Raw genomic sequence first — 17,979 nt, forward strand, 5'->3', positions numbered from 1 at the left:
GAGGATGAAACGAGTTCCTGCATTTTGGCGACGAGTACTTTTCGCCTGTGCTCGCTTCCTGAGCCGAGACGCTCAGATATCCACCAGACGCTGGATTGCTGAAATGGACAGAAATTCGTTTTCTTATAAACAAGGACCGCTACGTTCCTTCACGTTTCAGATCAGATTTATTATTAATGCTGGGCAGAAGAAAATGCCCTGAAAACACACCGCTCAGATCATAAAGGTGGGCGAAAATGGAAAGGGAATTCAGATTCGAAACACTACATCTTATTCATATTTATGCACTTTTTGGGAGACTGATGGTCATTTAAGTCAGGGGTTCTCGACCTTTTCCGCTTTCAGGCCCACCTATTCAGACTTGGAACGAGTCGGGGCCCATTAAAAAAAGATCCTCAATTATTTTGGCTCATCTTTTCTATTAGAATCTAATGATCTAGTGTAAAGTGTATTAAATGGGATGCGACATCACTCCCTGTTACAGATGGGAGCCCAGGAATTAAATAAACACAATAAAACAAACCGTTTTTAATTGTAGGTATTGTATTTAAAACTGTACGGATGTGCCAGAAGCCAAACCCATGCATGCAGGTCATTCTCAGTCAAAAGTGATTAATGATCCAAAAGTGGAGTCTGGTCCATTAACACAAGAACTTATTGCCATGTTTGTGTCCAGCAAACAAGCAAGTTATTAAAACCCAGACGTACACTCAAAAGAAGTGGATATAGAAACCACTCAATGGGATTACAACCCTGATTCCAAAAAAGTTGGGACAAAGTACAAATTGTAAATAAAAACAGAATGCAATGATGTGGAAGTTTCAAAATTCCATATTTTATTCAGAATAGAACATAGATGACATATCAAATGTTTAAACTGAGAAAACGTATCATTTAAAGAGAAAAATTAGGTGATTTTAAATTTCATGACAACACCACATCTCAAAAAAGTTGGGACAAGGCCATGTTTACCACTGTGAGACATCCCCTTTTCTCTTTACAACAGTCTGTAAACGTCTGGGGACTGAGGAGACAAGTTGCTCAAGTTTAGGGATAGGAATGTTAACCCATTCTTGTCTAATGTAGGATTCTAGTTGCTCAACTGTCTTAGGTCTTTTTTGTCGTATCTTCCATTTTATGATGCGCCAAATGTTTTCTATGGGTGAAAGATCTGGACTGCAGGCTGGCCAGTTCAGTACCCGGACCCTTCTTCTACGCAGCCATGATGCTGTAATTGATGCAGTATGTGGTTTGGCATTGTCATGTTGGAAAATGCAAGGTCTTCCCTGAAAGAGACGTCGTCTGGATGGGAGCATATGTTGCTCTAGAACCTGGATATACCTTTCAGCATTGATGGTGTCTTTCCAGATGTGTAAGCTGCCCATGCCACACGCACTAATGCAACCCCATACCATCAGAGATGCAGGCTTCTGAACTGAGCGCTGATAACAACTTGGGTCGTCCTTCTCCTCTTTAGTCCGAATGACACGGCGTCCCTGATTTCCATAAAGAACTTCAAATTTTGATTCTTCTGACCACAGAACAGTTTTCCACTTTGCCACAGTCCATTTTAAATGAGCCTTGGCCCAGAGAAGACGTCTGCGCTTCTGGATCATGTTTAGATACGGCCTCTTCTTTGAACTATCGAGTTTTAGCTGGCAACGGCGGATGGCACGGTGAATTGTGTTCACAGATAATGTTGTCTGGAAATATTCCTGAGCCCATTTTGTGATTTCCAATACAGAAGCATGCCTGTATGTGATGCAGTGCCGTCTAAGGGCCTGAAGATCACGGGCACCCAGTATGGTTTTCCGGCCTTGACCCTTACGCACAGAGATTCTTCCAGATTCTCTGAATCTTTTGATATTATGCACTGTAGATGATGATATGTTCAAACTCTTTGCAATTTTACACTGTCGAACTCCTTTCTGATATTGCTCCACTATTTGTCGGCGCAGAATTAGGGGGATTGGTGATCCTCTTCCCATCTTTACTTCTGAGAGCCGCTGCCACTCCAAGATGCTCTTTTTATACCCAGTCATGTTAATGACCTATTGCCAATTGACCTAATGAGTTGCAGTTTGGTCCTCCAGCTGTTCCTTTTTTGTATCTTTAACTTTTCCAGCCTCTTATTGCCCCTGTCCCAACTTTTTTGAGATGTGTTGCTGTCATGAAATTTCAAACGAGCCAATATTTGGCATGAAATTTCAAAATGTCTCACTTTCGACATTTGATATGTTGTCTATGTTCTACTGTGAATACAATATCAGTTTTTGAGATTTGTAAATTATTGCATTCCGTTTTTATTTACAATTTGTACTCTGTCCCAACTTTTTTGGAACCGGGGTTGTAGATCCTTACACGCTAACAAAGAAGGATTTTTCTGAAGAGTTGGAAAATTATCCATCCGTTGAGTTCCCCGACATCTCAAACTACCTGGTGCTGCAGACATCGTTCTACACGGACACACAGATGAAAACCTGGAAGAGCACGGAGGTGTACTACTTTTTATACGTGGCTGGGTTAAAGATCTGGGGATCGGGGCACTAACAAGATAAATGGTGGCAGAAGGATCTAAGTGCAGGAAGAGTGTTTATTAACAGGCGTGATATTATAAGTCAGGTCAAGTTTATTTGTATCGCGCTTTTAACAATACTGTACACACTGTCGCAAAGCAGCTTTACAGAGAATTAAAGACTTTAAACATGAGCTAATTTTATTCCCAATCTATCCCCAATGAGCAAGCCTGTGGCGATGGTGGTGAGGAAAAACTCCCTCAGACGACAATGAGGAAGAAACCTCGAGAGGAACCAGACTCAAAAGGGAACCCATCCTCATCTGGGTGATGACTGACAACGTGACTCTAAATAACTCTCTTCTATAACTGTGTTCTGTATAGTCACAAAGTATACCTGTGAAACCAGGAAATTCATTATAGTTTTAACATGAAGTCTGTTTTTTTGAAGTTATAAACTGTTCATTGATGAAAACTTGAATGCAAAACTGTTCATGACAACCGCGGTCATAAAGTTAGCAAGTCAACTGTAGTCCTCAGCCATAAAAGCATTACTGTAAGTGTCCAGAGCGTCCTCCAAGTGTTTTTTTTTTTTACAAAAGCAAAACAGAAAGCAGAGTATTTAAACAGCATTACAGTATAAACATGGTTAGAAACAAACGTGACAGTGATAATGACAATACTTTGCAGTGGTTGAGAAACACTGATAAGTCATTTCAACAATCATATTTTTTAGCACAGCACTGCTGAATTCTCAAATCAGGTGGTGTGGATTAATTAATTAATTGATGCATCGCTGAAATATAAAAGTTTTCATTTCTGTTAATGTGCTGCTTCTCATCCGTTATGGTTCCTACAGTAACGAATCATAAACAAGGGGCTGGTATGGCAGATGCTTGGAATCATGAGACGGTAATAATAAACACATTTTTAAAAAGATGCTGTTGATAGCTGCTATAGCTCAAGTGTTATCATGACCTAGCTTATCTAACGGGTGTTACATAGCAATAACTGTATATACAGTGGTGCTTGAAAGTTTGTGAACCCTTTAGAATTTTCTATATTTCTGCATAAATAGGACCTCCTAAAATGTCAGATTTTCACACAAGTCTTAAGAGTAGATAAAGAGAACCCAGTTAAACAAATGAGACAAAAATATTATACTCGGTAATTTATTTATTGAGGAAAGTGATCCAATATTACACATCTGTGAGTGGCAAAAGTATGTGAACCTTTGCTTTCAGTATCTGGTGTGACCCCCTTGTGCAGCAATAACTGCAACTAAACGTTTGCGGTAACTGTTGATCAGTCCTGCACACCGGCTTGGAGGAATTTTAGCCCGTTCCTCCATACAGAACAGATTCAACTCTGGGATGTTGGTGGGTTTCCTCACATGAACTGCTCGCTTCAGGTCCTTCCACAATATTTCGATTGGATTAAGGTCAGGACTTTGACTTGGCCATTCCAAAACATTAACTTTATTCTTCTTTAACCATTCTTTGGTAGAACGACTTGTGTGCTTAGGGTCGTTGTCTTGCTGCATGACCCACCTTCTCTTGAGATTCAGTCCATGGACAGATGTCCTGACATTTTCCTTTAGAATTCACTGGTATAATTCAGAATTCATTGTTCCATCAATGACGGCAAGCCGTCCTGGCCCAGATGCAGCAAAACAGGCCCAAACCATGATACTACCACCACCATGTTTCACAGATGGGACAAGGTTCTTATGCTGGAAACATAAGAACCTTATGGTCTGCCATGCACACCATTGTTGTTCAGTGTTCTCCTGATGGTGGACTCATGAACATTAACATTAGCCAATGTGAGAGAGGCCTTCAGTTGCTTAAAAGTTACCCTGGGATCCTTTGTGACCTCGCCAACTATTACATGCCTTGCTCTTGGAGTGATCTTTGTTGGTCGACCACTCCTGGGGAGGGTAACGATGGTCTTGAATTTCCCCCATTTGTACACAATCTGTCTGACTGTGGATTGGTGGAGTCCAAACTCTTTAGAGATGGTTTTGTAACCTTTTCCAGCCTGATGAGCATCAACAACGCTTTTTCTGAGCTCCTGAGAAATCTCCTTTGTTTGTGCCATGATACACTTCCACAAACATGTGTTGTGAAGATCAGACTTTGATAGATCCCTGTTCTTTAAATAAAACAGGGTGCCCACTCACACCTGATTGTCATCCCATTGACTGAAAACACCTGACTCTAATTTCACCTTCAAATTAACTGCTAATCCTAGAGGTTCACATACTTTTGCCACTCACAGATATGTAATATTGGATCATTTCCCTCAATAAATAAATGACCAAGTATAATATTTTTGTCTCATTTGTTTAACTGGGTTCTCTTTATCTACTTTTAGGACTTGTGTGAAAATCTGATGTTGTTTTAGGTCATATTTATGCAGAAATATAGAAAATTCTAAAGGGCTAACAAACTTTCAAGCACCACTGTATTTTTGATATATATTATACATAATAAGGACACGAGTGTTTTACTGGGAAATATGCAATTTGTATTTTTCATACGAGCTACATCCAGGACATGGAGAACCAAAACCGTGACAGATGTCACTTGTGAGGAAATCAGTTAATTGTTTTGATAAATCTGGGTACTTTTTGTTTGTGAATGTGTCACTATAATGAAAAGAAAAATCACATGTTGGCTTGAAGATATGAAGTTTATATTCTTGTGTTGAAAAACTCACATATTTCATATGAAATACGTCGCGGCTCTGAGTGACATATTTAAATAATATTGGCTGGTGTTGAGTGGTATATCAGATATATTCCATTCAGCTAGCATGATACTGAACGAGCCGAAGAGTTCTTTCCTATTCATTTGTTCCTTATGTCCTGCTCTTTACTCATGCACTGTGTTTCGTGTGCCTCCTCCAAGATCAGATTATTATGTAGGTATTTACTGATTTGCATATCCGTCGAACAACATTTAGGAGTGTGCACAGGGTTTTCTCTCTCGCTTATTATCCCTCTTTCTCTTTGTCTCTCTCTTTTCCCTCTCATCTTTTCCAGACGTACATGTTGCCCCGGCTTGTCTCTTTCACCAGGCTGCCAGAGCCATGCTCAATTATGGCATCCTCTAAACAGGAACAGAGCGACAGAGCCAAGAACCGTGTCTGCAATACACACATGCCCACATGGCAATCGCAAACACACGTTCGACCTCGGGGCCCAACACCAGTACAAGCCCAAATCCAAATTCACTGTTTTCCATTCTTCCCAAGTTAAATTTTCACATCTGTGCGCATAAATTAACGCCCGCTCACCTCTTCCGCTCCCGTCTACTTACAGAGGTTCTTTCTTGAGCCTCCATAAAGGCTGCACGCTGAATTTGAGTAATTGGTAGATAAAAGAGTAAATTTTGAAAAGTTAAAAAAAAAAGATGGCATCTTGAAAAAGTAATCAGGAGAATGGGCTGGAGTTTTAATGCATGTGGAACGAGTGACCCGTACTAAAAGGGAAGGAAGCGACGACGAATGCAAAGTAATGCGTCCGTGTCGCCTCTGTCTGAGCGGGGCCAGCTAAAATTAACACCCAATTAATTTTCAAATTGACAAACAAATGAAAGCCATAAATCTACCGTCTCATTAACTTATGCCACCAAATAATTTAAAAGCTGCAATATCGCCACCAAAAGTGCGTTATCCATCATACGTATGAAACAGAGAGCAATGAAAGAGCCTTGCGAAAAGGCATTAATATTCAGGACGGCGTGTGAATAAAATAAAAGCGCTGCATGAAGATGTCGTGTTAAGCTGATTTCAATGAACCGCTGCTAACTAATGCATTAACCACAACAGAACGTTTTGTAGTGGTTAGGTTAAAGAGTTAAATGTGTGCATGTGTCTGTTTCGGGTTTGTGTGCAAATTTTAGGCGGGGGGGGGGACGGGGGGGACGGGACACACCACCTCTCTCTGTCTCTCTCTCTCTCTCTCTCTCTCTCTCTCTCTCTCTCTCACACACACACACACACACACACACACAAAGGGTTCATGAGAAATAGGCCTGTTTGTTTACAAAGCATGTCAAGGCTTTTGAAAAGGACCAACAAAAACAAGAAGTCCTCTGCATTATGGAAATTCCAGAAGATTAGCAGAGGCAGCGGCCGAGTGTAAAACAGACGTCGCTCATCAGCTGACCGCTTTCGCTGGGCCGAACAACTGCTTGCAAAACACAACGAGTATTTGGAACGAGCAATGGTCAATGCAAGGTCAGTTTTTGTTTGTTGATGCTTTCACAGTGTTCTTAATGCTGTCAGTACAGTAAAAGTGCACTTGTGTACACACACACACACACACACACACACACAGTCACAGGATAGTCACATTTGACCAACACTCATTTGAGTCCAAGAAAACAAAAACAATCACGAGCTATTGGATTGAGGTTGATATATATATATATTCAGTGCTGAGCGTAAATGAGTGCACCCCCTTTGAAAAGTAACATTTTAAACAATCTCTCAATGAACACAAACAATTTCCAAAATGTTGACAAGACAAAGTTTAATATAACATCTGTTTAACTTACAATGTGAAAGTAAGGTTACACATTTTTTCAGTTTTACTCAAATTAGAGTGGTGCAAAAATGAGTACACCCCACAACAAAAACTACTACATCTAGCGCTTTGTATGGCCTCCATGATTTTTAATGACAGCACCAAGTCTTCTAGGCATGGAATGAACAAGTTGGCGACATTTTGCAACATCAATCTTTTTCCATTCTTCAACAACGACCTCTTTTAGTGACTGGATGCTGGATGGAGAGTGATGCTCAACTTGTCTCTTCAGAATTCCCCAAAGAAAATCATTTCTTTACACCACAAAGGTGAAGGCTACAAGAAGATCAGCAAAGCTTTACTTATCAGTCGGAATACTGTAGCAAAAGTGGTACAAAAATTTAAGAAAGATGGAACTGCAACCATCTCGCAGAAGTTAACACCTCGACAGGAGCGTCTTCTGATGAGAAGGGTTGAAGAAAATCGGCATGCAAGTTCACTGCAGTTATCTAAAGAAGTAGAAAGCCAAACTGGGGTGACTATTTCCCGTGACACAATACGGCGTACACTGCAGAGGAATGGCATGCATGGATGCTGTCCACGAAAGAAGCCTCTCCTAAAGCCCAGGCACAAAAAAGCCCACCTAGAGTTTGCCAGGGCCCATGCTGACAAAGATGAAGACTACTGGGACTCTATACTCTGGAGTGATGAGACCAAGATAAATGCTTTTGGAACTGATGGCGTCGCAAAGGTGAGGAATACAAAGAAAAATGCCTGGTGCCTACAGTGAAACATGGTGGTGGCAGTGTCCTTATGTGGGGCTGCATGAGTGCTGATGGTGTCGGGGAGCTGCATTTCACTGATGGCTTCATGAATTCACAGACGTATTGCTCCATACTGAAAGAGAAGATGCTACCATCACTCTGTGCCCTTGGTCGTCACGCACTTTTCCAACATGACTAAACACACATCTAAGGCCACTGTTGGATTTCTGAAGAAGAACAGGGTGAAAGTGATTCAGTGGCCAAGTATGTCTCCTGATCTGAACCCAATCGAACACCTGTGGGGAATTCTGAAGAGACAAGTTGAGCATCACTCTCCATCCAGCATCCAGTCACTAAAAGAGGTCGTTGTTGAAGAATGGAAAAAGATTGATGTTGCAAAATGTCGCCAACTTGTTCATTCCGTGCCTAGAAGACTTGGTGCTGTCATTAAAAATCATGGAGGCCATACAAAGTGCTAGATGGAGTAGTTCTTGTTGTGGGGTGTACTCATTTTTGCACCACCCTAATTTGAGTAAAACTGAAAAATGTGTAATCTCAGTTATATTATTAGCCTTACTTTCCCGTTATAAGTTAAACGGATGTTATATTAAACTTTGTCTTGTCAACATTTTGGAAATTGTTTGTGTTCATTGAGAGATTGTTTAAAATGTTACTTTTCAAAGGGGGTGCACTCATTTATGCTCAGCATTGTATATGGGTGTTTTAAAAAAATGGAAAATCACTTCCCAATCTAATAACTTTGCCAATTCTCACTCAATTGACCTCAAATTTTAACAGCATGTGTGAAAACTGGTCAAAATGTTATGCTTAATATTTTTACCTTTTTAGGTATCCTTGACTTGCGAGTGACGTCAAAGCCAAATAGAAACCCAGATGTCGGCCATGTTGGTGGAGATACAAATGCGGGGTCAAGCGACATTTCATACAAAACATAGTCAGGCGTGCCGTACGCAGCTCTCTTTGTTTTACCACTGCTTTAAGCGTTCTTTTAGCTCTGCCATGTCTTTGTGCTGTATATGGTTGTGGTCACAGCAGTACTTGGGACCGTGGCACGTTCTGATTTTTTAGAATTGCGTCCGTGATTTGGAAAGAGGGCGAGGAAACACTGAGGCTTAGCACGGAGAGGAGACGAGCATGGCTGAACAGCATCGGCAGGGCTGATCTAACAGAGGCTAAAACTAAAACAGCTCGTGTTTGCAGTAACTCAGGTGAGATTCAAAAGCTTTCTCCATAATATCATGGAAGAATTTGATTTTGTGTTGCTAGAATTGTGTTACAAAACAAGCATTCTCTTGTCATGGTTCACTCAGTCGTTGTTACAATTTTAGCATGTGTATTGCCATTTCGTTTCTAGGAGCGCCGGCAAAATTATACGATGGAAACAATCCAGACTGGGCACCCACTCAGAAAATGGGCTAGGTTTCGTCCAAGGTCAGACTTTATTCTTCGGCAGCCGAACCAGATAGAACGCGATATCTGGGTACTCGATGGTCGGTAGAAGCGTCTTATAACATGGGTCAAACCCACACATGTCTATCTTCGCTGGACTGTTCAAATCATGGTAATACTGAGAAAATTCAGCATTGTTTGCAGACACACTTTCAGCGGCTGCCATCCTAGTTGCTTTGTATATCCACCATCATGGCGGACGCTCATGACGTAGCACGTTTTGATCACGTGGTTGCAAGTCATCTATAGAAATGCCATTCACATGAACGTTCTCCCGAAATTCCTTTATCTATTTCAATCAATCCCTTTATCTCATCTCATCTCATTATCTGTAGCCGCTTTATCCTGTTCTACAGGGTCGCAGGCAAGCTGGAGCCTATCCCAGCTGACTATGGGCGAAAGGCGGGGTACACCCTGGACAAGTCGCCAGGTCATCACAGGGCTGACACATAGACACAGACAACCATTCACACTCACATTCACACCTACGCTCAATTTAGAGTCACCAGTTAACCTAACCTGCATGTCTTTGGACTGTGGGGGAAACCGGAGCACCCGGAGGAAACCCACGCGGACACGGGGAGAACATGCAAACTCCACACAGAAAGGCCCTCGCCGGCCACGGGGCTCGAACCCAGGACCTTCTTGCTGTGAGGCGACAGCGCTAACCACTACACCACCGTGCCGCCCCAATTCCTTTATTTTTACCTAAATATTTCTTTGACTCTTTAGATAAGGTAATTGGCTCCTTTATTTGGGGTGCGCGATCTCCAAGGGTCCGTAGATCATTACTACAGAAATGCAAGTTTAGTGGGGGTCTTGGCCTGCCAAATTTTCAATTTTACTATTGGGCAACCCATATTCATAAAATACGCTGTTGGATTGATTTTCCTAATTGACTTTGGTGCAAACTAGAAGCTCAATTTTGCTCTAATTCGTCCTCTATATCTGCTCTTATATATTCTTCTCTTCCAGTCAAGATTTCAATGCATATTAAAAACCCTGTCGTGCTCAATACTTTTAAGATCTGCTTTCAATTTCGGAAATGTTTTAAATGTTCTGCTGCATCTCCTCTGGGTCCACTATGTAATAATCACTTGTTTTCCCCCTCATGTATAGATTCTGCTTTTTCAGTAGGGCTGTTCACACGGCAACTTTTACTCCGGTGTAGCACCGGGGCTGCCCCGGTAGAGCGTTCACACGGTACAAAGTTATCCCGGTGTAGCCCCTGAAAGCTGCTTAAACCGGTGCAAATCTAACCCTGCTCGGGAGGTGGTTTAAGAAATTTACTCCGGAGTAAATGCTAGTTTGCGGGGCAGCACCGATATAAAATGGGACGTCTGAACGCTACAGGGGTAGACTCGCTACGCATGAGGAGAGTTGATTACATACGGGCATTGCATAACTTGCATCCTGGTATTTTGCGCTTCCAAAATGGTGAATATCAACAACAACAGAACTGCGTGTCTTCCAGTGTTGCCAGATTGGGCGGTTTTAAGTGCATTTTGGTGGATTTGAACATATTTTGGGCTGGAAAACGTCAGCAGTATCTGGCAACACTGGTGTCTTCATCCACGTTGTTTTCCCGGCACTCGGTGATGCCATGACAATCGGGAAAAGGAAGTACATTTTCACGCATGCGCATATTTCATTTCCGCATTATTACTATCGTATAGCACGGTCGCAAAAACTGCCGTGCGAACGCAAGTGGGGCTGCACCGGTGCTAACACGCTTCTCTCTAGTAAGCAGGTTTGTGACGTGTGAACGCTCCACAGAATTTACACCGGTGTAAGATATATCGCAACAAAATACATCGGTGCAGCATCGATGCAAATATGTGCCGTGTGAACACCCCTATTATGGCATAAAAAAGGTATCCGTTGTTTCCGGGATATGTATTCTGATGGTATTTTCAATAGCTTTCCCAATTTGTCATCATTTCTCTTCTTTCCCCTCTCTACCCCCCCAGCAATCTTGCGAAGACTTGCTTACTCTCAAGACGCCGAGCAGGGGTTTATTTCAGTGTTATATAACCGTATACTGGGCCTCGGTGATCACTCCAACTTGAAAATTAAGGCTGCACGGGAGGAGGAGATACCGTAGGTCTTCAAATCAATGATGACTGGCGGAATGGAGCGGCGAGCAGGTTGGGCACAGTCTCATCCTGTGCACGTTTGGCACTTATTCAGTTTAAAGTGATACACAGGGTGCATTTTTCTAAACTGAGGTTATCTCACATTTTCCCTGAGGTACAGGACAAATGTGACCATTGTTCAAATTCACAGTGTCATCTGAGTCATATGTTTTTCTTTTGCCCTCGCCTACACAATTATTGGTCCAGTTATTTCAGTATAATATCCACCATAATGGGAATTGACATACAACCCTGTCTTTTTATTGCCGTTTTTGGAACTCCTGTTGACCCAAGGCTATTCAATTCTGCTCAACGAGAAATTATTAATTTCACCTCTTTGATAGCCAAACGCCGCCTCCTCCTCCAGTGGAAGTCTTCGAACCCCCCCTCTGTGTCTCAGTGGCTTAAGGACACCATGTTCTTTCTCAAACTTGAGAAAATTAAATACACAATGAGAGGGTGTACCCATAAGTTCTTTTCCAATTGGCAATCCTTTATTTTGTATTTTAATGAGTTGCGCGTCCTGCCAGATTAGATGCTGGTTTGTTAAATACCCATGTTTGCGATTTCTGCCTCAGCCAGAGTGGGACATGTGAATCTCATCTCATCTCATTATCTTAGCCGCTTTATCCTGTTCTACAGGGTCGCAGGCAAGCTGGAGCCTATCCCAGCTGACTACGGGCGAAAGGCGGGGTACACCCTGGACAAGTCGCCACGTCATCACAGGGCTGACACATAGACACAGACAACCATTCACACTCGAGCACCCGGAGGAAACCCACGCGGACACGGGGAGAACATGCAAACTCCACACAGAAAGGTCCTCGCCGGCCACGGGGCTCGAACCCGGACCTTGTTGCTGTGAGGCGACAGCGCTAACCACTACACCACCGTGCCGCCCCGGACATGTGAATGTTGGGATTAATTTGTTGACTTTGTTTTGTTTTATTAATTTTATTTTTGTGGTTGTTGTTGTTAATGTTTCCTTTATCTAGTTGTCTGTTTGTTCTTTAAAAAGAAAAAGATGAGAAAAGTATTTGGTAAGTCTGTACTGCAGTTTCATCGTCATTCTTATTTTTGCCAATAAAAATATTTTGCAAAAAAAAAAAAAGAAAGAAATGCCATTCACTGGAAAAGGTGTTTTGTGTGTTAGAGTCAGAGGTGGACAGTAATGAACTACATTTACTGCACTTAAGTGCACTTTTTGAGTATCTGTACTTTGCTTGAATATTAATATTTTTGGAAACTTCTGACTTTAACGTCACTCCATCTGAAAGGCAAATATCGTACTTTTTACTCCACTGCATTTCTATCAAGGTCCTCGTTACTCGTTACTATGAAGCGGTTATGAAAGTGGGTGTTTTTGTCTTTTCTTTTCTAAAACATGATGTTTTTTCGCAGGCGACACTGAGACAGCCGATCAGTGATCACTAGGGTCACGTCACGTCCATAGACTGTATAAAATCAAGTTCAGTGCTTTCTCAGCAGCGTGATTTAACACGATCAGTTGATGGCAGAATGGAAGGAGGCGGTTCTTCTGGGGAACGCACGCACTCATGGCCATACCTAGAACCCATGTTTCAGGTTTCTGAAAGGATTAAAGATTCGTTTCGTTTTAATTGTTTGCTTTGTTTCCCTAAAACAGGGTATCTGCATGTTTTCAAGTACAAATTTAAAGGCTTTTAAGACCTTTTCAAGACCTCTAAATGGAAAAATTAAGACTGTACCTTGACAAAGAAAATGATAAATACGACAACTTAAAACTTTTCTGCAATAGTTTTTTTCTTTTTACTAACTTTAAGGAGAATGCACACAATTGGTGAACAACAGGGTGCATCAATGGCAACTGTGTGTTTTGGGCCTGCAGAACTACTGTAGCAGCAAGGAGAAGACTGGTGTTTACTGGAGAAAACCCCATGAATCATTTCAAAAACCAAAACAATAAACGGCAAGTAGAACCAGCTGAACGACCTTAGCCGGCATTATTTCAATCCCCAAAGATTATCTTTGATGTGTGATTTTGTGTCCGACAGCAAAGTCAGTCTGAGTGTGGTACAGTACACAGCTGGCTGAGGAAGTTCTCGAGTATCTTCTGCATTATAGCAGGTAACAGCATGAACCTGTTTATACAGTCATACAACCATCAGAGCGTTACATTAAACACAGAAAAACTACTGTCACCTTTCATAACCATTATCAATATTAATCAATGCGTTGTAATAACTAAACTAATTATCATCAGTGCAATTGTTATATCAATGCACATTATTCAAAAATAATCATTAATTATTATCTATAATCCATGAATAATTGTTTGTATTACTACTACTACTACTACTAATAATAATAATTATTATTTTTTTTTTTTAAATAATAATTTAAAAAAATAACTCAGTTTTATAACATTTTAATAATCACTACTTATTAGCTATATTAATTAATAATTAATAGTGTAGCAATTATTATAATTCAGTATTATTACTACTTAATTAATAAGCAGTGATTATCAAAATGTAATTTAATAATAAGTAGTAATCATCAACAACTACTAAATTATACTAATAAATAATAAGTAGTGATTATTAAAATGCTATAAAATTGAGTTATAAGATTAGTTAAAATTATTATTAAAAGGGGGCGTCGTGGCTCAGGTGGATAAGGCGCCACACCATAAATCCGGGGACCCGGGTTCAATCCCTCCCCGTCTCTCTCCCCTGCTCATTTCCTGTCTCTACACGGTCCTATCCAATAAAGGTGAAAAAAGCCCAAAAAATATCTTTAAAAAAAATTATTATTAAAAAAGTAGTTATTATTATTATTATTAGTAGTAGTGATACAAACAATTATTCATGGATTACAGATAATTTGTTTTTAATAGTGAACATTGATAACAACTGAACTGATAATAATAATATTAACAACAAGTATTACTAGTAGTATTATTGTTTATTAGTAGTAGTAGTACAGTTATTTTATATCAATGTTCACTATTTAAAAAAAATTATCCATAATCCATGAGTATTTGTTTGTATTCTACCAATTACTACTTTTTAATAATTATTTGTAATAATTTTTAATAACTTAATTTTATAACATTTAATAATCCCTCGTACTTATTAATCACTAATTCATAAGTAGTAATGAGTAATCATCAATAATTACTATTACTAATAATTATTATTAGTGGTTGTTACTATTCTTATTATTATATTAAAAACACTGTTGTAGACGATAAGTAATAAAACTAAAAAACTTTTTGTACAAATTATTTATACTGTACTATATTTAGAATTATTGTATTTTCTGGAGTTCTTTTTAATTGAGTTTTGAAATAAAGGTTGTTTATATATTTATATTAAACTTACTACAATAAACAATGTTAATTATGTAAAAAAATGATGCTAATCATTATTATTAGTAGTAGTATTTCCTATACGGTAAGTCCCATTTTCCACCTGACTCTTGTGCGCATGTGCGAACCCCCCTGCATTTCACTCTGGAGCGCTTGACCTTTAACACGCGCGCGCCTCGTGTCCGTGAAAAACCAGTTTCCCAGTGGGCGTGTCCCCAGCGCTGCGTTACCGGCTTTAAACACATTTGTGAGATCCAGTGCTTTTTATTGCAAACGATTCTTCTCCTTATTTTGGGGTTATCTGTCATCCCCCAACCACTTGTCGTTAAACAGACATCTTCCCATAATTATCAACGCTTTCTAGCGCCCGTGTAAGCTACCTGCGCATCTCTCATTCTTCACAACCACCACACCACACCACACCGCACTTCCTCCAGTAGCCTCCTAGCATTAGTTCTTGATCTACGGAATGCACAGAACCAATGCTGCCCCCAAAAGGTACGCTGGTCACTTTTAAAATTACGGTTAAAAAAATACCCCAAACCGGATGGAGACATTTCACTCGTTCGGTCCAATATTAAATTTAATACCTCCCTTTCGAAAATTCCAATCATTCCAAAAAATTTAAGACGTTTTTAGGCCTTGAAAACCCAAAGTTGTATTTAAGACTTTTTAAGGACCCGCGGGAACCCTGCTAAAACAAACCACATCACGGCCTACAAAAACTCGCCGTCCAATTTGCGGAAGCATATTAAGGTATATAAACATTTTATTCCAAGAGAAAGCTTGCAGTGAAGTTGTCTGTGATTTTAGAGCTAGCAATAACGCTGCAATAGCTATGCAGTCTGGTTAGTCAAATGACTTTCTATGGATTTGCCCACCAAGTTGCCGTAGCCTTGCCCACGGCTAACGCTAACACATAGCTAGTTAACTTGGACACTCTTAGTTAGCATGTAATGACGGAGTTACGCTAACATGAATAACGTTAATTTATCTGAAGTCCTTTCAGAAATATGTTTTCGCATAATCTTGCCAAATAAACAAAATGTAGAAATCTTTCTTTTCTAGTAGCGTTAGCTACCCGATATGATTTCAAGTTTGAAAAGAGTTCTGCTAGCATGTCAGGTGGCGCTTCACTGATTAGCTAACTTCACGCTAAACCACCATGATTCCACTGGCAGATTCATATGTGCATGAATACATACACATGCATGCGTGCGTGAGACCTGTGAGATGGACTGTATTGTACTACACCGTAAAACCCGATAAGGTCACTGAGCTCAAAAATTTTATTGAAACCGATTACGTAAAAATTTTTGAGGTAAGTAACTTAAATTTTTTAAGGTAAGATTTCTTAAAAATTACACTATAGTTACACTTAATTGTAATTTTTAAGAAATCTTACCTTAAAAAATTTAAGTTACTTACCTCAAAATTTTTACGTAATCGGTTTCAATAAAATTTTTGAGCTCAGTGACCTTATCGAGTTTTACAGTGTAGTCAGTCACAAAAAATTGTTGGAATGTTTTACTTTGATGTCAGATGATGGTCTTGCTTTTTTTTTTTTGTCTTGCTTAAAGCAGTGTTGCTGTTGGGCAGTTATTAAGCTGGGGGTGTGGACCTGGGTTTTAATCAATCCTTTTTATTTTCTGAGCAAGCTGCATTTACAGCTATTCCACTGTCTTTCTGATTAACATACACACACACACACGTGTGTGAGCACACTGCCAGAGCTGGGTCAGAACACTACCATGCTGCTTTGTGGGGGTGGGGAGGAGTGTTACAATAAAAAAAAAAAATGAAAATGACAATGGCTCTTTTTCAGTTCAGTTGTGTTTCATTTTGTAAATGTTCTACCAGGTGTTTATTCTACAGGTTCTACAAGCGAGTCAGTAAATCCAGTCGGTTGCTTCACAGGCATTAGGTTTTGTAAGCATCGTGGCAATAATACAACGATGCGTTGACAGAAAACATACTTTTAATACTTAAGTATTTTTAAAAGCAAGTACTTAAGTACACTGTACAACTTTCACTTGTATTGGAGTAACATTTGACCAGTGGAAGCTGTACTTTGACTTAAAGTGCCATTCCACCATTGGATGTATTCTTTGGCATAAAATACAATATATTTTGACAACATATATAAATGGTATCACTAGACAGAGAAATCTTTTAGCTTCAAAATGATATATCAAACATAATTTTTGGACAACGACAAGTATATTAATTTTGCGACCAAAGTCACCTACCCTTTTAATTTCCGCACGTGATGTCATCGGCAGGTTCCCCTTCTTGTGTACCACGTGACGTGTGACGTGGCACAGATTATCAGCAATGGCGGATAGAACGCGATAAAAATAATACCAATAAATCTAGCTAATACCAATAAATCTAGCTAACTGAAAGATTAACTCAAAATTTTTCGCAATTTTTTTGGCCCCCATATACGAGGAGAAATGACTCTCTCACTTTGGGGGTTTCCTGGTCTAAAAATAGACCGACACGTGGTACACAAGAAGGGGAACCTGCCGATGACATCACGTTTCACTACCGCGCGGAAATTAAAAGGGTAGGTGACTTTGGTTGCAAAATTAATATACTTGTCGTTGTCAAAAAATTATGTTTGATATATCATTTTGAAGCTAAAAGATTTCTCTGTCTAGTCGTGTTGTCATAAAATATATTGTATTTTATGCCAAAGAATACATCCAATGGTGGAATGGCACTTTAAGTGATGAAGTTGGGTACTGCGTCCACCTTTGGTTAGAGTACGCTCGAATGCAGTCGAACAAGACTGTGCGGCGTGCATGTATGAGAGAATTCTCTAAAAAAAAAATGCACCAGCTGCAATGCAGATTTGGACATGGCACAAAACGTTCAAAGAGGAAGGCGGTGTGTGCAGGACGAAAGGATCTGGACGACCACCAGCATCGGAAGAGACGGTCGCCCGGGTTCGCCAATATTGAAAATTTGTGAAATCGTTCATGGTGTCATGCTCCGCCCTGGACTTCCATTCCGGAGATTTATCATCTCCCAGTTCAGCGCTAATCCGGATCCGGGACGGGACTTTCGTCTTGCTGGCATTCACTTCCTGGTTTGCTCTGCTGTGTATAAAAAGGCCGTTCTCAGAAGGGGACTTTGCCAGATCGTCTCGTTGGTTTTTCACGTCGTCTCTGCGCCATTATTGTTTCTTGCTCTCCGTTTTGCCT

At 40.2% G+C, this 17,979-nt stretch overlaps 1 protein-coding gene across 6 annotated transcripts in view; it reads right to left on the reverse strand.

Moving 5' to 3' along the window:
- Window positions 1–17,979, reverse strand: part of foxp1b (forkhead box P1b) — a 402,937-nt gene that overhangs the window by 198,824 nt on the left and 186,134 nt on the right. The window lies entirely within an intron of this gene.

The sequence above is a fragment of the Neoarius graeffei genome, chromosome 4 (genome assembly GCF_027579695.1).
Source record: "Neoarius graeffei isolate fNeoGra1 chromosome 4, fNeoGra1.pri, whole genome shotgun sequence".
Taxonomy (NCBI): Eukaryota; Metazoa; Chordata; class Actinopteri; order Siluriformes; family Ariidae; genus Neoarius; species Neoarius graeffei.